The 25,557-nt window shown below is 38.7% G+C and overlaps 1 protein-coding gene across 1 annotated transcript in view; it reads right to left on the bottom strand.

Annotated features, from left to right (window-relative positions):
* The window catches only part of LOC122797090, a 2,479,517-nt gene that overhangs the window by 1,862,569 nt on the left and 591,391 nt on the right, over positions 1-25,557 (bottom strand). The window lies entirely within an intron of this gene.

The following is a 25,557-nucleotide window of genomic DNA, read 5'->3' as shown; positions in this document are numbered from 1 at the left end:
TATATATATATATATATATATATATATATATATATATATATATATATATATATATATATATATATATAAACCAATAGTTTGTAATTTAAACTGAAAAGTTATATTACATTATATTAACTGACAATCAATGACAATTAAAAATGCGAAATTATATACATAATATAAATGTTCGGTATGAACAGGATACCATAAGAAAAAAACATTTGTGTATTCAAACCAAATAATTACCAAAAGAACACCCTACTTTGCATTATAAACTATTGTTTTATATATATATATATATATATATATATATATATATATATATATATATATATATATATATATATAGTAATTATATCAGTTTAATTATTGCATTTTTCGTTTTGGAAGTTATAATGTCATTGTTTTTGATACATATTATCTGTGTATAGCTTTAAGCAACAATGTTGCTTTAAAGGTGTGGTCTAAAACGTCACTTTTGCTTTGGTTTTAAATATGATGTGTGTAACCAATTTTTTACTTCTGAAGAAGTTTGCTTTGGTGCAAACGAAAAGCGCTTTAAGTCCTGGTATTAAACGAAGGACCTGTTTTCTGAGCTGTGCCTTCTTTGTTATTTTAAAAGTTTTTTCATGTTTTTTGAGATTCAGAAGTGATGGCGTCTGGCGCAGCAAGTAGTCAGAGTCTTTTTCCTACTGCTGATGAAGCAGTCAGTGTGGGCAGTGACAATGCTGGTAGTAACAACAATGGAAATACCGAGAATTTACTCAGTTCCCTAGCTATCCAAATTCAAACAATTATAGGAAGGCTAGACCAGCTGGATGAAAATCAGCGTATTCTCCGTGAGTCATTCAGTATGTTTTAACCATCCCAAATGCGAGAGGGCAGAGGTAACAGCAGTACCTTACAAAACCAACAGAGAACTGGCCTTAGTTATTCTACGGTCAGTTCGCTTAACCTTACAACTGGGTTATCCAATGGTTCGAGTGTAACATCTACCCAGCGAATGGCTAATGCTGAGAACTCATTGGAAATTGTGAGAACATCACAACCTGCACTTGGCAGTCAGCCGATTGAACAGCGACAACAAGGTTTCAATCATAGTACTGAAGGGCTTAATGGCATTACTTCCTCTGGGCTTATTGGATCATCGACTGTGCCATCCTTAACTACATGGATAGCGGATGAATTCAGTCTATCAGGTGTACTGAATGGGAGAACAGCGAGTGATCCAGCTGGAGGAGGTAACTGTTTAGCTTCTGATCTGGTGACTAATTTAAAATACTTTGACTCTTATTTACTCAAAGTTAAAAAATTACAACTTGAGATTGTTTATTTTTGTGAATGCCTCAAGTTGAAAATAGTGCCGAAAGGCTTGAAATACCATCATTTCCCTACAGGCCTAGAGGCGAACTCGGAGTTCCATCAAGAACTTATTAAATGGTTTGATAGACATGGTTCAGAACTTATCAAAGTTATTATTAAGCATTACAACAAATGGGTGGAGGAAACGATCAAGGCTATAATGGAATTGGACATTAAAATCAACTCCAACCTTAATTTCGACCGTTACAAATTTGAATACAATCGCATTTTCCCTAGTATTGACCAGCATATGTCCAAGCTTAAAGCGAATAAAATTAAAAAAACTCGAAAGAGACTTATTCACATATGAGCATGAGACAGCTTACCCCATGCCTTCAGCTGCTCAGGTGTGGCATAAACTAAATCATACACATAACCAGTTGGCCTCAGGTTCTGGTGGTAATAGTAATTGTATGGGTAATAACAGACAAAATATTGATGCCTTGGACAATGATTTATCACCTTTCGGTGACGATTTATGTGACTGTCTTGGTGAACCTGATCTCAATGAAGCAGTGGAGGTGAGGAGGAGTGAGAGATTGATGAATACCTCTAGACCAACTAATGGCCCTCAAACTCAATTAAATTCAGCTCACAATCAAAATTTTCAGCAGGGCAACCACACAGGGGCCAGGGTGAAGCAAAAGCAACCCCAACAGTTCAACAAGAGGAACAAAAACAACAAATGGAGGAACTAGTCTAATGTTATGTCATCAGAGGTGGACCACCAAGTTCCCTTACAGGCCTGATATAATGGTGGTGATTGTAAAATGGCTAACCATGTGTCTGTTGGTCCTTCAACAGTCACCAACCACAAGGGTGATTTTAAAGTCTATAATTATTCAACAGTAACTATTACCTCAGAGATGGCTGACCTGTTGTCTAAAAGACACACCTTCGTCCCCACTCAAAAATTGGACTTAGTTAAAACAGTTATTGACATTAAACTTTATGTCAGAAAATTGAATTTATTTTTAATAATGGGTAACCAGAATAGGGGTTCAACTAATGCCAGCACTTTTTTTGTATCAAGCACTTTAAACCCTCCTCTACACCCAGTTCTACAAATGTTTGAGCAGATTTGTCAGCTTGATGTGAGGCAAATCCCTCATATCTGTCGGAAGAAGGGAGTTAAATTTAACACCGCAAAAGAGGAAAAGGATTATTTAGATTTCATCAGGTCACAAAATATTCATGTATGTAAGCGTGACAAGGGGGGTGGTCTAGCAATTTTTGATAATAGTGATTATGAGAGACGTATGAAGTCACTCCTTGACTCTCTAGCTTATCAGCCTAGTTCACGATCGGAGGTTAATAAAGCTTATCATCTTATCAATAACTGCATCAATGATTTATTCATTGAGGGGAGGATTGAGCAGAATATATATAATTACTTAACAATGTCCTACCCGAGGTACCCCTACTTGTTTGGTACCCCTAAGTTACATAAGTGCTTGGAAGAACCCCTATATGTCCACTTGTGAATGGACGCAATTCCCCCACGTACCCTATAGCTAAATTCTGTGATAGTTTGTTGAAAAAATATTTGAAATCAGAGATGCAGATGTGCAGGGATTCTTGGTCATTCCTGGAAGAGTTGGATAAAATTGAGTACAAGGATGAGTACAAATTCTTAACAATAGATGTTAAGGATCTTTATACGTGTATCCCCCATACTGTGGGAATCAAATGGATTTCTTTGATGTTAAAGAGGAAAGGGGCCTCCAATAGTGAAATTAGTTTGGTCATGGAACTACTTGACTTGGTTCCGACCAAAAATTTTTTTATGTTTGGACAGGAATTTTATTTACAAAGGATCGGGGATGCTATGGGTTCACCGTGTGGGGGTAGCTTTGCTAACCTCGTCATGGCATATTGGGAGACTGAATTCATCTTTAAAAAGGTTGATATATCAAGTAACACCGTTCATTACACTCATTTTTGGGCGATATTTTCATCCTGTTCAGAGGTCCTTCCCAGGTGAGTATACAACTAGTTGAGTACCTTAACCAAACTACTGATTTTCTCCAATCCACTTCAGTTTTCAATACAGAAGTAATAGCATACTTAGATGTTTGGTTGGTGAAAAATAGAACCCAAGGTTGCTTTGAGGCTAGTATTCATAGGAAGGCTACCTACTCGAATGACTTTCTACATTTTTCGAGCTGTCATCCTTCCCACCATAAATGCTCTGTTGTGAAGGGTCAACTGGTAAGGGCTGCACATTTTATTACACAACAGAGCGATTTCTTGGTTGAGTGCCAGTTCCTTAAATCTATGTTTTTGGGCCGTTGCTACCCTGAGTATTTATTAGATAAACTTATAGAAGAAGTTAGTCTCAAGAGACTTGACAGGGTTTATACCCCTATTTTAAATGCCAAGTCCCATGGGTTGAATACATCTTCCAATTCTAATTCCCCACCCCGAGATGGTACCCCAATCAAACTTAATGGTGGTAGTTTAATTACTAACAATAGTGAACCATGTCTGAACTTCATTACAACTTTCAGCTGTGATAGTTACTTGTTGATTGATATTTTAAAAAAGAATTGGAACCTATTTAGAGTTACTCCACTGCTGTTAGAGAAAATAGGTAATGCTCCCAACATAACCTTCAGGAGAGGGAGGAATCTCAAAAATTTATTAGAAACACATGGCTGGGACACCCCAAGAGTTACAGGAATGTTTAAATGTGAATCCTGTAGTATTTGCAGGCATATAGAAGTCACCAATTCATTTACAATAGATCAAGTTCAGTATAAGGTCAATTCTAGATTTAATTGCCAGTCTAAGAATGTGGTGTATCTAGTAAGATGTAAAATTTGCCTAGCATATTATACTGGGAAAACAGAGCGTAGGCTTCGTGACAGAGTGTATGAACACCAATATGCAATTTCCAAGGCAAAACTGGAAAATGCATTGGCAAAACATGTTTATTTATGTCACAGGCATGGATTCACATACATGGCAATTGATCAGGTATTCCAACCCCTAAGGGGTGGACCAACTTCCCTTCATTTAGAAGAACTTGAACTTGGATGGCAGATAAAATTGAATGCCTACAAATTTCCAGGGCTTAACGACATGTGTTCCATTAGTTGTATATTGGAATGTAAAAATTTAAGTAGATGATGGGAAAAATGGCTTTCGTGCCACTTAGTTATTTTAAATACAGGCATTTTAACATTTTGCTCTATTTCAAAGCGCCTTGAATGTTTCATATATTTTAAAATATGTGATTTTTAAAAAAAAACAAGTGAAGTAGTACAAATGTGTACATTAATATGCACACCTTTATTTTATTTCATGCAAAGTAGGGTGTTCTTTTGGTAATTATTTGGTTTGAATACACAAATGTTTTTTCTTATGGTATCCTATTCATGCCAAATATTGCATTTTTGGTTTTGGAAGTTATAATGTCATTGTTTTTGATACATAGTATCTGTGTATAGCTTTAAGCAACAATTTTGCTTTAAAGGTGTGGTCTAAAATGTCACTTCCACTTTGGTTTTAAATATGATGTGTGTAACCAATTTTTTACTTCTGAAGAAGTTTGCTTTGGTGCAAAGGAAAAGCACTTTAAGTCCTGGTATTAAATGAAAGACCTGCTTTCTGAGCTGTGCCTTCTTTGTTATTTTAAAAGTTTTTTCATGTTTTTTGAGATTTTGAAGTTTCTGAAAAAAGACAATTCTTCAAATGGATTGTCAGAAGCCATGCTCTTCAGTATGTAAATCAGAAACCTGAGAAGGCAAAATTAGATTTGTCCCTTCACACTCGTTTTATAGTTCAAAATCTAGCCTCTTCAGAAAATGAAGAATGACTTATTCTCTTACTAGAAAGAAATGAACTGGAAGAGTCAACAGCCCATACTAGTCACTAAGCTAAGCCCAATAAATTACTCCTGTCCAAAGTAACTGAAACAGAAAAATATATGTCTATGTTTTTTGCTTCTTAAACAAGCAGGCCCACTTTTGTCAGGGAAAACCTCCTTAGAGATAAGTATTACAGTCTGACAAGGCAGAGAGCTATTCCCTGCTCTTTCCCCCAAGACAAACAAGAGTGGTTCTCCCATGCCCACCAAGGGCACTCAAACAGCTGCAGAAAATGGGTCTAACCCCTAGTCCATGGTGACTGTAAGGACTACACAAGAGACAGCCATTGAAAAAGATGAATAGTCTGATGAAACAGAAATGGTCACAGCAGAGTCATCTGTCTGTGGTTGAAAACATTAGCAGTCTGTTGTGGTGGCAAAAGCTGTTCATTCATTTTCTTCTTCTTTGTGGCTTGAAGATGGAAGAACCGAGGAATTGGAAGTTTGTTCCATAATAAAGCCAAGAAAGATGCCCAATTTCTGAAGAAGCCTGGCAGCAGTAGTTGGTAAAATAGTTAAGGAGAAAAAGGTCACTTTTTTCACAAAAACAAACAGTGAAAGGCACTTTAAACACTTACCCCAGCCACCAGAAGTAAAATAAAAAGAAGTTATGTACTAACCAGAATGTTCCATCTGTGCTGTCCGTTTTCATTTATCCTTGAAATATGGGTTCTGTTCCGAGCTTCAGAACCAACTCAGCCATTACTACAGCTAGCGACAGCCAAAAACTCTCGAGCTTAACTCTTACCCACAATGCTTCTCTCCTGTTTACCTCAGATCGAGTTTGCTGAAGACAAGACAGAATGAAAAACCCCAAAAGCCTTCATAGAGACCATATCTGGAACAAAATAAAAATAATAAGTAATATATATATATATATATATATATATATATATATATATATATATATATATATATATATATATATATATATATATATATATATATATATATATATATATATATATATATCTCCATTATCAGTTCCAACAAAAACTCCAAGTGCATGGGGAAGGAGGGAGGGGAGTCAGGATAAATGAAAATGGACAACACAGATGGAACGTTATGGTGAGTACACAACTTCTTTATCTGATGTTGTCAATTCTCATTTTATCCTCAACATATGGAACAGAGTCCCCAGCTACCTTAGACCATGGGAGGACTCAAGGAAAGATATTTCTGAGCACCACTGAACCAAATAATACTCTTCCCCTGGAGACAAGATCCAATTTTTAATATGTAATAAAGGTACGAGGAGAAGCACAAGTTGCTGCTGCACAAATATCATCCATAGAAGCTCTAGATTGCAAAACTGCTGAACTAGCTACAGCTGTTGTAGAATGTGCCTTTAAAGGCCTATGCAATTTAATTTTCTTTTTATTGTAGATGAAAGAAATACATTCTCTGAGGCATCTGGCTAGTGTCACTCTGCTCACTGGTTGGCCAAGTCTTGTCGATGAAAATGACACAAATGGTTGGATTTTCTTAAATTCTTAGTTCTGTGCAGATAGAAGCATAATTGTCTGTGAACATCTAATAAGTGTAAGAAGTATTCACCTCTGTTACCAAAACTGGGAAAAAATACTGGTAAATTAATAGTCTGATTGATATTGGTCTCTGACACCACCTTGGGCAAAAAGGAAGGACTGGTTCTCAGTGAAGCTCTATCTTTATGGAAAATCAGATAAGGAAGTCTACATGATAAGTCTTGCGTTTTTGAAATCTTTCTGGCAGAAGCTATTGCCACGAAGAATATAGTTTTCTTAGATAAAAACTTTAGATCACACTCAGCTGATGGTTCAAAGGTTGGACAATGGTTTGTAATACTAAGTTTACATCCCAAGGTGGGGTAGGATCTTTGTAAGGAGGTTTTGGCAAGAGCATTCCTTTTATGAAGGCTTTGCAAGGCTTATGAGAAGCCAAGAAGGATTCTTCAAAACCATTATGGAAATTAGAAATAGCTGCTAATTGAATTTTTATGGTAGATTGGGAAGCACCTGCCTTGAAAAGTGAAGCTAAAAATTGTAGGATTTTATCAATGGGCATCGAAAAGGGATCAATTCTGTTATCATGAGCCCCAAAGCTAAACTTCCTCCATTTACTAGCATAGAGTTTTCAGGTAGCTGATTTATGAAAGAGTAAGAGAATACGACATACCAGGGAGGAAAGTGAGGGAAGCCTGGCTATTAATGGAAATGGAGAAACCATGCTGTCAGCTTGAGGTTCACAATGTTCAGATGGATTAATACCTCTTGATGGGATAGAAGGTCTGGAGCCAGGTCCAGAATCAAAGGCTGTTGAACCAGATAAGGCCATAGAAAGGGGATCTATATCGGTTGAAGCCAATAAGGTGCAATGAAGATTACTTTGCTCTTCAGCCTGATTGCTTTCTGTATGAATTTTAGGATTACAGGAATTGGGGGAAAAGGCATATAGCAGACTGAAGTGCCAAATGAGGAGAACAGCATCTCTTGGTGACTCCCCTAGAGGGGTGATCAGGGCAAATAGTTGCTGCACTTGTTATTTAGGGGAGAGGCAAATAGATTGCAGCAAGGCTGGCCCCATTGACAGAAAATCCTTTCCCACACCTTTAGAATGAGAGACCATGCATGAGGCAGGCGAATACACCTGCTTAGTTTGTCTGTTATCACACTGGAGCTCTCTGGAATATGCATTGCTTTCAGAAAGCGATTGGAAGAGATTGCTCACTGCCACACTCTAAAGGCTTCTTGACAAAGGGGATAGGATTAGGCTCCTTTCTGTTTGTTGATGTAGCAAACCACTGACATACTCTCCATTGGAATTGCAATTGTTCCAGAAGGAAGAGCAGTCTGAAAGGATTGCAATGTTAAAAGCAGTGCCCTTAGGTCCAGTACACTGATATGCAAGTTGTCATCTGTAGGAGACCAAGTGCCTTGGACAGTCTTACCCAGATAATGCCTCCCCAGACCATCTAGGAGGTGTCCGTGGTCACAATGGCTTGGGGTTGTGATGGGACAAAGAGGTGGTCTAGAAGAATGTCTTCAGAAAGATAAATCTTTTCTGCAACAATTGGTGATCAAAATCAGGTCTGACATGGGTTGCTGTAACATTGACCATTGAGATGCTAGAAACCACTGCCAAGGGAACCAGACTTATAGCTGCAGCCATGGAGCCCAGTGCTTGAAAGACTAGATGAATGGTTACTTTTTTGTTGTAGATTAATTTCTGTACCTGAACTCTGATTTTATGTAATCTCACCATGGAAAGAGAAGCTATGAAAGTCTGAGTATTTATCAGGGCTTCTATGAACTCCAGGTTCTGAGTTGAGGTCAATTTTGATTTCTCATAATTTGCAGTTAATCTCAGATAAGAACAAATGTGATGTACATGATCTCTTGCTTCTATCAATTGATGCCTGGTCAGAGCGGCAATGAGCCAGTCGTCTAGGTAAGAAAAACTCAAAATTCTTGCAGTCTCAGGTGAGCTGCTACTACTGCCATGTATTTGGAGAACAAGGAGGAATTTGGTCTCACAAACTGATTTGGTTGGTACACTTAGATCCAAAATTGGTCTCCAGTCCCCTGTCTTTTGGCACTAAAAAGAATCTTGAGTAAATTCCTGACTCTATCTGGTCTGGTGGAACTTCTTGGATGACTCTTTTTTTCTAGCAGTTTTTTTATTTCTAGGACTGCTTGTTACCTCTGACTGGGTGGAATGTCAGGGATTTTCTTGCATATGGGAGGAGGAAAAGAAAAGGGGATTATATAACCTCTGGATATAATCCTCTGCACCCAAGCATCTGATGTTATTTGTAGCCAGGCATTTTAGTGCAGGGATAAGCACCCCACCGTGACTGCCTCCAGAGGAAGACACGGGGCCTCCTTTCAGGAACGCTGTTAGGATGTACCAGAGAAAGAATCCCTGAAACCCTGATTTTGCAGGCCCCTATGCCCCTGGGGGAACTCCCTCCATGTGTATCCTGAAAAGACCCTTGGAACATCTTGAATCACATTTTTACACTGCTTCTCTGATTTCTAGAGAATGGTTGTTGAGGAGTGGAAAAATGTACGCCCACAGCAGAAAGGGTCTTACCATCTTTTTCACACCTGGATAAGGTTTCTCTAACTTTTGGGCCAAGCAAGTATGATCCATCAAAGGGTGCATTGATGAATGAAGTCTTAAATGGCTCTGCAAAGTCAAATAGTCACGCCAGGCATGTCTCCTAATGGCAACACCTGAACCTGCTGCTCTGTTGGTCTGCATGAGCAATAAGCTTCATGACACAGACTCCAGGGTAACCAACTGAGAAGCCACCTTTTCTTGGATTTCCTCAGAAATGGTTCCTGCAAAGGTATCTGACAACTCCTTAACCAGATCCCTCTGAAGTCTGGTAAACTGTGCCGAGAAATTCAAAGACCATAAGGCAAAGGTCAATGATGCATAGACCCGCTTGTCAAATCTATCCATCGCCCGAGACTCTCTGTTGGCTGGATGGATACAGGAACTCTCTTTGGACAGTTCCTTCTTTGTGGCTGCCATTATGACCATGGAATCAACAGCTAACCCTTTGGCCCAGAATTGTTTGTCTTCAGGGGTGGAAAAAGTTTTGTCAGGTCTCCTAGGGATAGGTTCAGTAGCAAATGGGGATTTTCACATCTGCTGAGAAATCAACTGAATGAGCTCGTCAATCAGAGTCACCCAAGACGTAGAGGGTCAAGTGCTGAAAGCCAAAGGACTTTGGGATTTCCAGTCACCCCGCTGTTTCAATATTTCCAGGATGTCTCCAAAGGAGACATCATTAGAGGGTGACTTTGGGGATCACTCCCCTTCATCAAAGTCGGTGCCTTCAGTGATCAATTCCTCTGGGGAATCTAAGTGCTTCCTCTTGTACTTTTTCTTCTTAGGGACCTCCTCAGTGGAGGGATCTGGGGAGGTATCAGAAGAGGAGAGAACTCTTATCTGGGATTCTTGTGGTCTTGGCACTTGTAGATCCAGTGGAAATGCAGGTTGAATGTTTGGGGATTGAGGAAGAAAGGGGCACTAGCTCCCAAGTGGAAGGAGCCAAATGTCTAACTGTGGTATTCAAGGCTCTCTCCATTGCCTCAAAAGCTGGACCCCTGAAAATGCAAAGAGAGCCCAGAACTGATAAAGACTGTCTCGGAACAGTGGTTAATCCCTGCTCCCAAGAGACAGCTTCCGAGACAGAAGCTTGAGGTGAGCTGACATGTGCCAAAGCTCCAAGGTGCATTGACAGCTCTCTAAAAATAGGAGTTGAATAACACCCCCAAGGAGCTGACAGAAAAGACTCAGCTCTGTGAGTCTTCCAAATCTTATTGGATGGAAGACCTCTGAGCAATAACCAAAAATAGGGATATCTCTGGAATTGATACAGTCAGCATCAGACGGCTTAGAGCTGAAAACCCTAATGATTCAGAAGAAGTCAGAGGAGGAAAAATTGAGGGGTAAGGGAAGGTTCAGCTCCCATACCTGAGGGGGCTGGGGCCAAATAGGTACCTAATAATCCTCTCACCCAAAGTATCTTATTCACCAGCCCCTCCGTATCATCCTCAGTTAAGCTCTTGGTGGAATGGATAGAAAGGGTGAAGGGCAATTTTGGCCCTTCCAGAAAGGGAGAAGGCAGTCTTTCTGCAAAGGGGTTGATAGAGGGTGAATATGAGGTTCTCCAAGATCCATAATGGATGGCTCCTCAAATTGCTTATTCTGTGCCATTTTTTTGTCTGCTCCTATAAACTTGGTTCCATAGGTCCCTTCGGATCAGAAGTTTCAGTAGAGAAGCCAGTCTGTTCCAAGGGTTCCAAAGGAACTGAAGACTTAGCCCATTTTGAGGACTGCGAAGACAGAGTGGAAGGCACCTACAAGCTTTTCTTTTTTTGTCTCTCCAAAGCTTTGAAAGAAGAAGATGAGGAGGAAGAGGAAGACACATTGGTCTGACTCTAGGCTTTCTCAGCACCAGATAAAACCTCACTGAGGGCTGATGGAAGCGCACCCTTCAAAATAAATTTGTTAAGTCTTTCCACTAGTGCCCTGTGACTGCAACTGTGAAATATGGAGCAGTCTTCTTGAAGGTGAACAGGGCTCAAGCAATAGACACACAGCAAATAAGAGTCTGACATAGGAATTTTGCACCCACATTTCTGGCGCCTTTTGAATTCAGAGACTTTAGGTCTATCAGCCATAATGAAGCTTACAAAGTGAGTTAACAATTGGTGACAACTGGCCAGCTATACAAACCACACACACACACACACACACACACACACACACACACACACACACACACACACACACACACACACACACTCACACACACACACACACACACACACACACACACACACACACACACTCACACACACACACACACACACACACACACACACACACACACACACACACACACACACAAACAGGTAGAAAGGACACACAAACAATAACACTCAGTATATATATATATATATATATATATATATATATATATATATATATATATATATATATTTTTTTTTTTTAAAGAAAGAGAAAGCAGCAGGAAGAAAACTATCAACAATGAACATTCAGAAGGTACCAAGGTGTAGAGAAGGAGAGGACAATTCTAAAAGGGTTAAGAAGTGGTGGGTGGGTTAACGACTAATAAATAGGTAAAGAAGTAAAGAAGTAGAAAGCTATTTCGAAATTCATTAATATATAAGTAAAGAAACACTTAGCTTGAGAGCAATGGTGAATGCATCTGTCATGAAGAGCGGTAAATGAGATCTGAGGTAAATAGGAGCATTGTGGGTAACGGTTAATCCCGAGAGTTTTTGGAAGTTGTGAGCTGTAGTAATGGCTGAGTCTGTTCTGCGGCTTGGAACTGAACCCATATATCGAGAATAAAATGAAACTTGACAACATCAGATCATAATTTTTCCTATGGAAAAAGTAGTTTAAAATTGGTTTTAACAACTTTTTCCTACAAAAGTAAAAAAGTATTTCTCCCATGTTAAAGTTAATAAAAGTCACATGACAGTCAATTAAAATACTTTTTCCTAACTTAAAATGAATAAGTTATGTTTCCGTTTTGTTAAGTTCCTGTTATAAAATTAAAATGTGATTTTTTTTCCCTGAAGGGAACTTATTTGCCCAGCAATGGAAAGTATTAGCCAACTATGCAGCTTTAAGAATCCACAAGAGGTGCACTCTTTGGCAACAGGAAAGGTCTGAAGGGCTTAGCAGCCAAACCACTCTTTTTCTTTAGCTCAGCTCATTCTGAATAAGGGTTTGGGTACATGGAAGTTGCCCTTGAAGGTGTGGAAAGGCATAAAGAAGACCTGGTAGCCAAAAATGGATGAGAGCATCTCTTAGTGATTGTTCCCACTGGAGGGATGAGGGTGAAATAACTGCTGCATTTGTTGTTGAGGTAAGAAGCAAAGAGGTCACAGCAAGGTTGGCCCCAGTGGCTAAAAATCTCCATTGCCAATGTTTGTTTAAGACACCACTCATGAGGCAATAAGATAGTTCTGCTCAATCTATCTATTAGTATACTGGATGGCCACGGAGTGTGTATTGCTGCTAGAAAGCAGTTTAAAGACATTGACCACTGCCAAACTCCCATACCTTCTCAGCAAGCAGGGTACAAACATGCTATATCTTGTTTATTGACTCACCAGACCATTGACATAGTGCCTGTGTGAACTGTCTTCCCTTTAAAATGTCCCCCATCCTAAAAGGGTGGCATCCGAGGTAACTGTGGCCCTGGAGCAGGTGGGCAAAAGAATCTGCCCTGTATTGCTAAATGAGATGTAATCCACCAATTGATGTGATTTCTGCATATCTGAGTAAGTCAGATTCTGATGTGAAGGGAGTGAAATTTCTCTGACCATTGTTTTGCCAATGCCCACTGTAGAACTCTCATGTGATATCTTGCTAATGGTCCCGATGTGACAGAATAGGCCATCAGCCCTAAAAATTGGAGAATGAGTCTTATTTTTGGCAGTGGGTGTTGCATCACTGGATAAGCTACAAACCTTAATGATTTGACTCCTGCAACGAGTTTTACAATCTGTTGGACAATGTTTATCTTGCATCCTATAAATTTTATGTTTTGCATGGGAGGCAGTTTGCTTTTCTTGTGGTTGACTGATATGAGTGAGAAGGAATGTTTTGTATTGCAACAACAGATCCCTGGAGGTGGCAGTTAAGTGCCAATAATTTAAATGTGGGAAGACATGGATCCCTTGCATTCAGAGAAGACTTAATCTTGGTGAACACCTGGGGGGCTGTGGTGAAACAGAATGGCAGTGCCCTGAATTGGTAGTGACTGACTCCCAGCCAGAAATGACAAAATCTGCTGGATTGCCTCTAGACCATGATGTGGTAGTAGGTGTCCTGGAGATCAAAAGAGTACATCCAATTGCCCTTCCTCAATAGAGGTAGAATGGATTGCACCCATGACTATTCAGAATTTTGTCTATTTGACATATTGATTTGGGTTGATGAGGTCCAATAGTGGTCTGAGGTCCTTTGTCTTTTTTGGAACTTAAAAGAACCTGGAATAGACTCTGGATCCTAAATGGTCTGTGGAGACTGGCTGTATGACACATTTGTTTAGCAACCTTGATACTTCTGTTGCAGTGGATTCCAACTTGCTTGGTCATGTGGCCTAAAGGATAAGGTGTCTGACTTCAGATCAGAAGACTGAAGATTCAAACCCTACCATGGTAATATAAAGGCAACATAACAATTTGGGATTGGGGGTTGGCATAATTGTTAAGTTGTTTACTGCACAGACACATGAACATGGTTTGATTCCCACCCTTGAGTAATATTGGCTAGGCTTTAAATGTCCCACAATAGCAGCTAGCCTAGTACTTACCTATGAACCTATAAATCTATTAAATGATTGGGTGGTGCATTGGAAATCTTCCATCTTTTCTTTGGGGAAGCCAAAACAGGTATGTTATAGCCTCTGGTGATAATCCTTAGCACCCATGAATCAGAAGTTATAGCTTGCAGGCTAAAGGGTGTAAGGAAAGGTGTTACCTGACTGCCTCCAGAGTGCAGCAGTTAGGCAAGTGTGCAAGGATGCTGGCATGGTTTCTCAGAGAAGGGCCCACAGAAATCTTGGTTTTGCAGTCTGCTTCTTCCTCTTGGGTATTGCCCATTCAGACTGCCTCCACCTCTGCCTCAGGGAGGAGTATCCTCAGGAGTGTCCTGGTGGAAATCTTAGGACATTCTTAACCATAGCTTTTGGCCTACTCTTTGATTCCTAGAAACGGATCTCTGAGGAGCAGAAAAAAACATGCTCCACTGGTAGACAAGATTTTACTGTCCTGTTTGCTTCTGGTAAGCGTTTCTTCTACTTTTGGTCAAAACAAGGTGGAACCATTGCAGGGGGCATTGATAAAGGACATCTTGAAGCTTTCTGTGAAATCACATAGCTACATACAGTCATGTCATGATACTGTAATACTTATGCAGCTGCATGGCCAAATTTGAGGTAGCTTGCCGGGTAGAAATTTGGGCATCCACTGTCTTTCGGACATCCACAGGTAAGCTGCACAAAGCAGACTCTGAAAGCTCCATGATCAAGTCTCTTTGGAAATATGTCAGTTTAGCACTTGAAATGCAAAGGTTGCTGAAGCATATGTTCATAGGTTCATAGGTAGGTACTAGGCTATTAGTCCTAGGGCCTATATAAGCCTAGCCAAAAAGGTACCCTGGCTTTTGCCACCCAAGAAAATTAATTTCCTCTGCCCCTGTTGAGCAGAGCCACATAAGTGATCTCTGGGGTAAATTTCCTATTTCCCATCCAATCATCAAGATTTTTCTTGAAGAATGGTAAGGAGGAGCTGTGTGTGACATAGACCTGTAGTTTGTTCCAGAGTATGGGAAGTCTCTGGGAGAGGAATCTATCCCTCCAGTATGCTCTGTTTATTTCAGTGACAAGGTTTAGGTCCCTAGAGCATCTAGCTCAGAGGGACTGGGATTTCTTTAAGTGGAGCATGTCCAATAGCTCTGAGTTTGACATAGCTTTGTATGTTAGGCAGAGATCCCCTCTGAGTAAGTGATATGCGATGGAGTAGAGATGGAGTTTTTTGAGACAGTCTGCGTAAGGCATCTGTTTGAGGCCAGTAATCCTCTTTGTGAGGTATTTCTGTGGCCTTTCCAGTTGTTGTAGATGTCTTGTGAGGTACATACCAAAAGGGGCATTGTACTCTATAATGGGTCTAATGAGTGATGAGTAGAGGGGAACAATGACCTCTTTTTTTCTGGATGAAAAACCTTTTGTGATGAGGTGAGCCATGTAGAAGGATTTCCAGACCACTGTGGCGATTTGATTATCAAAGGAGAGACTACTGTCCACCTGTGCCCCAAGGTTTATTATCACACTTTCAGTGTTAAGTAGACTACCACTTATGTGGTAGTTCATGGGTATAGAGTTTTTACCAAAGGGGATGACAATACACTTTTTGGCATTGAGCTTCAGGCCATGGCTTTAACACCAGGCATCTGTCTCAGTGAGGCCCTTTTGTAGTATGTCCACATCATTAGGAGTTTCAATTATGGCTCCTAGTTTGCAGTCATCTACAAACTTTGTTAGCCAAAGACCTTCTGTGTTAGCCTGTACTTCAGAGAAGTAGATACCAAACAGGAGAGGACCCTGTGATAATCCACTTGTCACTGGTCTGAACTCGGATTTGGATTCTGCTACTTTCACAGTGTGGGTTCTGTCTGTGAGCCAGTTGGCACCCATCTTGTGACAGGGATTTATACCTAGTTTAGTGAGCTTATCTATAATTTCAGAGTGGGGGATGGTATCGAAAGCCTTGGCAAGATCTAGATAAGCTGTGTGAACCACCTTACCCTCATCTATGGCTTTGGTGACTGCTTCAAAGAAGTCAATCAGGTTTAGGAGACATGATCTGCCTTTTACAAATCTGAACTGGGGGTAGCGTCCAGTGTTTGGAGATTACCAATGCCTTTGTTTATGAGTTCCATGATGATACATTCCATGGCCTTGCAGACCAGGCTCGTCAGGCTAATGGGGCGGTAGTTCCCAGGGTCTGTCATGGCTCCCCCTTTGTGGAATGGGATAACCGTCATGGAGCGCCATTCAGTGGGCACAAAGCCTGAGGTGAGGCTATGATTGAACATGGTACTTAGGTAGGGTGCCAGTTCATTCTGTAGTTCATGTAGAATGCAGCCTGGGATATTGTCAGGTCTCATGGATGCTGTGGTCTTGGCTTTGGAGAGTGTGTTTTTTACCTGTGCAGTCGTGATTACAGGAACTTTGCATTCTTCTGGTATACAAATAGGCCCTCTAGGGGGTGAGAGGGGGGTAAAGTTAGTACTGAACCTATCTGCCAGGATGTTGGCAATATTAGTTGGTTCTGTATAATTAGCGCCATTGTGCTGTAACTCAGAGCAGATCTGATTGTTGCCATTGAGATTCTTGACATAGCTATAAAATGCGTTGTGATTGTCTTTAGAGTCAGTGGCAATTTTGTTTTCATAACTAGCTTTGGAGGATTTTATGAGGGATCTCAGCTTCTTACTGGGGCTGACCAGGGAGCTCCTCCATTCATGGGATTGTACTCTTTTTTGCAACAGTTTCTTTCTTCTGTTGTAGAGTTTGTTTATGGCAGAGGACCATCAGATTGGTCTCCTTTTTTTTGGAGGATAGCATCTTGGTTCTATTAGGGATAGCATGATCCATGCACTCGTGTAAGTGCTTATAAAGTGCATTTGTGTAGGATTCAGCAGTCATACCTCTATTGTCCATCTGCATGGGTATCATGACGTTTGCCACTTCTGTCTTAATAAGTGTGAAGTTGGCCTTGGAGAAGTTTTTTTATGGTGGTTTCCCTAATTGGGGGTGGGGGCGGGATGTGGATGTCTAGGGAGATTAGCTTGTGGTCGGATCTAACCAACGAGGAATTGACCTCTGGTGTCGAACACTGGTTTCTCATGTTGGTAATGACCAGTTCTAGAATATTGCTGCTCCTGGTGGGGTTGTGAATAAGTTGATCCAAGGCGTTGGAATTTATGAATTACCGAAAACGTTGAGCAAAAACGTTAGTACATGAGTAGTTTTCCCAGTTAATGGTGGTGTACTTATAATCACCCATTATTAGGGTGTTGGGTTGTTCCCTAATACTTTGCAGTGTATCAAGAAATGAGGAGAGGGAATTCTGGGGCATGGTGTGGGGTCTGTAGCAATCTACAACTTGGATTGCGGTCTTGCCCAGAGTTAGTTGTACTTGGATAATCCTGGATGCATTATGCTGTGCAACTAGCCTGGAGGTGTGGATATCCTTAATGAATATGGACACACCTCCAACTTTAGTGCTTCATTCCGGGTTAGGTGGCCGAAAGGTGTGGTATGAATTATAGCCTGGTAATGCAGGAGTGCTCTCTGGAGCTATCAATCAGGTCTCTGTCACTGCACAGATGTCAATGTTCTCCATTTTAAGGAGGGCCTCGAGTGAGTGCATTTTGAGGTTTAGACTTCTAGCATTGAGTAGCATTACCTTAGATTTTGCTTGCTTGTACCTTTTATGGTGGTGAATTTGTCATTTGAACCTTGCCTAAAAAAGCCACTGTAGGGGTGGCAAGAGCCTTAGCCGGTATACGGAATCGCAAGGGCGACAGGTGCAGTCCATCTCTGGCAAAGCATCGTGGTCTGTCAATCATGTCATACCAAGCAGATAAATACTGGATCCCCTTAGAATGACACCAGAAGCTTAGCCAATTGTTGAAGTCAATCATTTTTTCCTTGTACTGTGGTATCATTCTGGGTGATGGCAGGATGCTACTCAGGGCTAGTGTCATACCTGCCTGTGCTACAAGATCAGAAAGCTCCTCCATGTCTCTTTTCATGTAGTCCAGGGAGGTATGTCTCAGGTCATTCTCACCAACATGGACAATGACAGTGTCACATTTGTACTTGTTGTGGAGTGACCTGAGTGCATGCATTATTTGGCAGATCCTGGCACCTGACAGGCAGCTGACAGTAACTTTCTCCTTGTTTAGCATAGTGAGTGGAACATCAGTGTGCCTGACTATAGAGTCACCTATGACTGGAGTGTTGGGTACATTATTATGCCTTATGGGCTGTGGTTGAGTGGCACACTGAGTTTGTGGGCTATGTGTCATTTGGGTATTATTGGGGGGTGGAGTTTGCTTGCGTTTTGCTTTGCAGGTCCCTGACTAATGGGCAGGTTTTTATTGAGAGCCCCCGCAAATGTAGGTGTGTGTTTTGTGTTTCTATGTGTGTGTTTTGGTGGTGTAGGTTTTGAGGGAGTGTGTGATTAGTGTGGTGCAATGCAAGTGTTTACCTTCTCTTGACTGTCTAGTCCAGTCTTGGGTGAAGAGAGCTTTGCTCCCAGTTTGGCTATATAAGTGCATCTCTCAGAGGTTGTAGTGTTGGGTGGTAGGAGGAGAGGGTTGTCTGTGGCCATGAGGCAATTGCTGCATTGCCCCAAGATTCCCAGATTCATCAGGTAGACAGAAGGAATTTCCAGGAGCTGACCCTTCGACATGCCTGCATAGGTGCTTATTTATTCAGTAATAAAAATTGCTTTTCTCTAGACAAGTGAGAAAAGTTGAGTGCTGTACTAATTTGCAGCTTATTTTGTGCTTACAACTAGTTCTGAACATGTGCTGAGTTCAAAGAAACAGATTTGAGTGCTAAAACTAGAAAACTGGTTAATTCTAAGAAACAAAATTAAGCTAGAAGGTTTTCCTCCAACACAGAAAGGCTTGGGGGCTCAGAAGCCTACAAACAGTCTAGACCACTTACAGGAAAAGCAGGAAACAAGCTCAATTTTTTTTTCTTTCCCTGATGCCTTCTTTGTACACAGTAGCAGTGCGTGAAATAAGAATATGATCTCACTGCACTCAGCTGACTGAGCAAATGAGATCGCCACAGAAGGAGTATCCAAGCACAAATTTACAAGAGGGGTGGGCAGTTTCAAAGCCACCAAGATTAACGCCAGAACAAAACCAGGCAGGGTGCGGAACTAACTGTAAAAACAGAGTCAAAACTTCCAATTCAGTTAATAATTAATGCAACACAAATAAATCAATAAAAATGCTGTATTGTTTGAAAAAAGTGCAGATAAAAGGTACTTAAATTCTCTTATATGTCCAGTTGAATACAGCTAGATCTTAGCCGGCCAAAGCTCAGGTTTTAAGCAGAAAATATTCCAAAATGTACCACTTAAATAGGCAGTAACGGAATATAAATGAATGAGACTACCGCTGACTGAAATTACTGTCTATGCAGGAATTCGAACAGGTAATAAATCTAGCAAGCACTAACTGAAAAAAAGAGTCAAAACTTCCAGTCCAGTTAATTTTCAATGCAACACAAATATCTCAATTAAAATTCTCTATATGATCCACACCAGTTTGTTGTTTATGTGGGCAAGACTGAAAGACATTTTAGACAACGGATATATTCCCACTTATATTGTATAAAAAAACAAGACACTAAGAATGCACTAGCTAGGCACGTTATAACTGAAGGGAATGAACATGTATTTGAATTTGCCATCTTAGAGATAGTTAAAAATAACCCTAGAGGTGGTAATACAAAAAATTTTCTTGCCTTTAGAGAGTTATATTGGCAAATTCTAACGGATGCCAATAAAAGACCGGGCATTAATGATTATTTTACCATCAAGCCCCTCTTGATGTTGAACATCAATTGAATAACAGTATTTCACAATTGAGTATATTTATATCTACTACAGTACCTGCATAGATTCACTGTGTTAAGTAAATCATATTAAATTAGATTTAGTATTATAAGTTAATATTTTATATATTTATCTGCAGATTATAGAGTTACTAAACTGAATGTATTTGTTGTTTAAGAATTTATTAATTGCATTTTTATATGTATGACATTACTTTTACAATGTTTATATGACTTTAAATAAGGTATTTTAGCATTTTGGCGCGCTTTGTTATTTAAAACAAGGTGGAATCAGCTGTTTTAACCGTTCTGAAGAAGCTTAACGTTTGAAACTGCTGTATTTTTATATTAAATACATTTGTGGATTTAGCCTTTCCGGTGGATTTATTTTGCTAATACATTGTCCTGTGGTTCGAAAAACTGGTGTGGATCATATAGAGAACTTATTGGTGTTGTTCCACACGGGAGGTACGTTGTTCAATTAAAATTCTGTATTATTTGAAAAAAGTGCAGATAAAAGATACTTAAATTCTCTTATACGTCCAGTTAAATACATCAAAATCTTAGCCAGCCAAAGCTCAGGTTTTAAGCAGAAAATATTCCAAAATGTACCACTTAAATAGGCAATAACATAATATCAATGAATGACACTACCCCAGATTGCAAATTACTGTCTATGCAGTAATTCTAACAAGCAATAAAATCTAGCAAGCACTAATTGAAAAAACAGAGTCAAAAGTTTGAGTTCAGTTAATATTCAATGCAACACAAATAAATCAATTAAAAAGAAGTATTATTTGAAAAAAAGTGCAGATAAAAGGTACTTAAATTGTGTTATGCATCCAGTTAAATACAGATAGATATTAGCAGGCCAAAGGTCAGGTTTTAAGCAGAAAAGATTCCAAAATGTACCACTTAAATAGGCAGTAACAGAATATCAATGAATGAGACTACCCCCGACTGCAAGTACTGTCTATGCAGGAATTCTAACATGCAATAAAATCTAGCAAGCATTAACTGAAAAAACAGAGTCAAAACTTTCAGTTCAGTTAATATTCAGTGCAACACAAATAAATCAATAAAAATGCTGTATTATTTGAAAAAAGTACAGATAAAAGGTACTTAAATTCTCTTATATATCCAGTTGAATACAGCGAGATCTTAGCCGGACAAAGCTCAAGTTTTAAGCAGAAAGTATTCCAAAATGCACCACTTAAATAGGCAGTAACTGAATATCAATAAATAAGATTAGCTCGACTGCAATTACTGTCTATGCAGGAATTCTAACAGGCAATAAATTCTAGCAAGCACTAACTGAAAAAACGGAGTCAAAACTTCCAGTTCAGTTAATATTCACTGCAATACAAATAAATGAATTAAAATGCTGTATAATTTGAATAAAGTGCAGGTAAAAGGTACTTAAATTCTCTTATATGTCCAGTTGAATACAGCTAGATCTTTGCCGGCCAAATCTCAGGTATTAAGCAGAAAATATTCCAAAATGCACCACTTAAATAGCCTGTAACAGAATTTCAATGAATGTGACTACCCCAACTGCAATTACTGTCTATGCAGGAATTCTAACAGGCAATAAAATCTAGCAGGCACTAACTGAAAAAACAGAGTCAAAACTTCCAGTTCAGTTAATATTCAATGCAACACTAATAAATCAATTAAAATGCTGTATTATTTGAAAAACAATGTGCAGATAAAAGGTACTTAAATTCTCTTATACGTCCAGTTGAATACATCTAGATCTTAGCCAGCCAAAGCTCAGGTTTTAAGTAGAAAATATTCCAAAATGTACCACTTAAATAGGCAGTAACAGAATATCAATGAATGAGACTACCCCCAACTGCAATTACTATCTATGCAGGAATTCTAACAGGCAATAAAATCTAGCTTGCACTAACTAAAAAAAACAGAGTCAAAACTTCCAGTTCAGTTAATATTCAATGCAACACAAATAAATCAATTAAAATGCTGTATTATTTGAAAAAAATGCAGATAAAAGGCACTTTAATTCTCTTATATGTCTAGTTGAATACAGCTAGATCTTAGCTGGCCAAATCTCAGGCTTTAAATAGAAAATATTCTAAAATACACCACTTAAATAGGCAGTAACAGAATTTCAATGAATGTGACTACCCCAACTGCAATTACTGTCTATGCAGGAATTCTAACATTCAATAAAATATAGCAAGCACTAACTGAAAAAACAGAGTCAAAACTTCCAGTTCAGTTAATATTCACTGCAATACAAATAAATCAATTAAAATGCTGTATCATTTGAATAAAGTGCTGATAAAAGGTACTTAAATTCTCTTATACGTCCAGTTGAATACAACTTGATCTTAGCCATCCAAATCCCAGGTTTTAAGGAGAAAATATTCCAAAATGTACCACTTAGATAGTAACAGAATTTCAATGAATGTGACTACCCCAACTGCAATTACTGTCTATGCAGGAATTCTAGCAAGCAATACTTCCAGTTCAGTTAATATTCAATGTAACACAAATAAATCAATTAAAATGCTTTCTGTATTATTTGAAAAAAAGTGCAGATAAAAGGTACTTAAATTCTCTTTTACGTTGTGTTAAATACATCTAGATCTTAGCCGGCCAAAGCTCAGGTTTTAAGCAGAAAATATTCCAAAATGTACCACTTAAATAGGCAGTAACAGAATATCAATGAATGAGACTATCCCCGACTGCAATTACTGTCTATGCAGGAATTCTTATAGGCAATACAATCTAGCAAGCACTAACTTAAAAACAGAGTCAAAACTTCCAGTTCAGGTAATTTTCAATGCAACACAAATAAATCAATTAAAATACTGTATTATTTGAAAAAAAGTGCAGAAAAAAGTACTTAAATTCTCTTATACATCCAGATGAATACAATAAGATCTTAGCCGGCCAAAGCTCGGTTTTAAGCAGAAAATACTGCAAAATGTACTTCTTAAATAGGCAGTAAAAGAATATCAGTGAATGAGACTACCCTCAACTGCAACTACTATTTATGCATGAATTCTAACAGGCAATATAATCTAGCTAGCACTAACTGAAAAAACAGAGTCAAAAATCCAGTTCAGTTATTATTCAATGCAACACAACTAAATCAATTAAAATGCTGTATTATTTGAAAAAAGTGCAGATAAAAGGTACTTTAATTCTCTTATACATCCAGTTGAATACAGCCAGATGTTAGCTGGCCAAAGCTCAGGTTTTAAGCAGAAAAATATTCAAAATGTACAACTTAAATAGGCAGTAACAGAATATCAATGAATGAGACTACCCCAACTGTAATTACTGTATATGCAGGAATTCTAACAGGCAATAAAATCTAGCAAGCACTAACTGAAAAAAAAGTGTCAAAACTTCCATTTCAGTTAATAGTCAATGCAACACAAATAAATCAATTAAAATGCTGTATTATTTGAATAAATTGCAGGTAAAAGGTACCTAAATTCTCTTATACGTCCAGTTGAATACAGCTAGATCTTAGCCGGGCAAATCTCAGGTATTAAGCAGAAAATATTCCAAAATGCACCACTTAAATAGCCTGTAACAGAATTTCAATGAATGTGACTACCCCAACTGCAATTACTGTCTATGCAGGAATTCTAGCAGGCAATAAAATCTAGTAGGCACTAACTGAAAAAACAGAGGCAAAACTTCCATTTCATTTAATACTCAATGCAACACAAATAAGTCGATTAAAATGCTGTATTATTTGAAAAAAGTGCAGATACAAGGTAATTAAATTATCTTATACGTCCAGTTGAATACTGCTAGATCTTAGCCGGCCAATGCTCAGGTTTTAAGCAGAAAATATTCCAAAATGTCCCATTTAAATAGGCATTAATAGAATATCAATGAATGAGACTACTCCCAACTGCAATTACTGTCTATGCAGAAATTCTAACAGGCAATAAAATCTAGCAAGCATTAACTGAAAAACCAAGTCAAAACTTCCATTTCAGTTAATATTCAATGCAACACAAATAAATCAATTAAAATGCTGTATTGTTTGAAAAAAGTGCTGATACAAGGTACTTAAATTCTCTTATATGTCCAGTAGAATACAACTATATCTTAGCCGGCCAAAGCACAGGTTTTAAGCAGAAAATATTCCAAAATGTACCACTTAAATAGGCAGTAACAGAATATTAATGAATGAGACTACCCCCGACTGCAATTACTGTCTATGCAAGAATTCTAACAGGCAATAAATTCTAGCAAGCACTAACTGCAAAAACAGAGTCAAAACTTCCAGTTCAGTTAATATTCAATGCAACACAAATAAATCAATTAAAATGCAGTATTATTTGAAAAAAGTGCAGATAAAAGGTACTTAAATTCTCTTATATGTCCAGTTGAATACAACTAAATCTTAGCTGGATAAAGCTCAGGTTATAAGCAGAAAATATTCCAAAAAGTACCACTTAAATAGGCAGTAACAGAATATCAATGAATGAGATTACCCCCAACTGCAATTACTGTCTATGCAGGAATTCAAACAGGCAATAAAATCTAGCAAGCACTAACTGAAAAATCTGAGTCAAAACTTCCAGTTCAGTTAATATTCAATGCAATACAAATACATCAATTAAAATGCTGTATTATTTGAAAAATGTGCAGATAAAATGTACTTAAATTCTCCTGTACGTCCTATTGAATACTGCTAGATCTTAGCCAGCCAAAGCTCTTGTTTTAAGCAGAAAATATCCAAAATGTACCACTTAAATAGGCAGTAACAGAATATCAATGAGTGAGACTACCCCCGACTGCAATTACTGTCTTTGCAGGAATTCTAACATGCAATAAAATCTAGCAAGCACTAACTGAAACAACAGAGTCAAAACTTCCAGTTCAGTTAATATTCAATGCAACACAAATAAATCAATTAAAATACTGTATTATTAGAAAAAAGTGCAGATAAATGTACTTAAATTCTCTTATATGTCCAGTTGAATACAGCTAAATCTTAGCTGGCTAAAGCTCAGGTTATAAGCAGAAAATATTCCAAAATGTACCACTTAAAAAGGCAGTAACAGAATATCAATGAATGAAATTACCCCCAACTGCAATTACTGTCTATGCAGGAATTCAAACAGACAATAAAATCTAGCAAGCACTAACTGAAACAACAGAGTCAAAACTTCCAGTTCAGTTAATATTCAATGCAACACAAATAAATCAATTAAAATGCTGTATTATTTGAAAAAAGTGCAGATAAAAGGTACTTAAATTCTCTTATACATCCAGTTAAATACAGGTAGATCTTAGCCGGCCAAAGTTCAGGTTTTAAGCAGAAAATATTCCAAAATGTACCATCCTAAATAAGCAATTTTGATGTCCCTTTCCATAGTCTATTCAATGCCCTTGACTCCTTGTTTGGGGGATGTACAGAGGAACTTTCCTTTCAGATAGTCTTTTCTTTGTGGCTGGTGTTACCACCATATCATCTACAGGGGGGGGGCCTTGACCAATGTTTCCTATCCTTTGTGACAGCCAAAATTCTGTTTGGTGTTTTTGAGATAGCTTCTGCCAAATCAGATTCCTTCCAAGCCTTCTGAGTGATGAGCTTATTAAAGTATCTGGAGATGGCCCTAGCCAGGATGTCAATGGGCCAGACCCAAAAGCCTCAAGGAAC

This window comes from Protopterus annectens, chromosome 3.part0 (assembly GCF_019279795.1).
Source record: "Protopterus annectens isolate FY-2018-M chromosome 3.part0, PAN1.0, whole genome shotgun sequence".
NCBI classification, from domain to species: Eukaryota; Metazoa; Chordata; order Ceratodontiformes; family Protopteridae; genus Protopterus; species Protopterus annectens.
The sequence above is the reverse complement of the archived record's forward strand: the minus strand, read 5'-3'. Positions and strand labels throughout refer to the sequence as shown.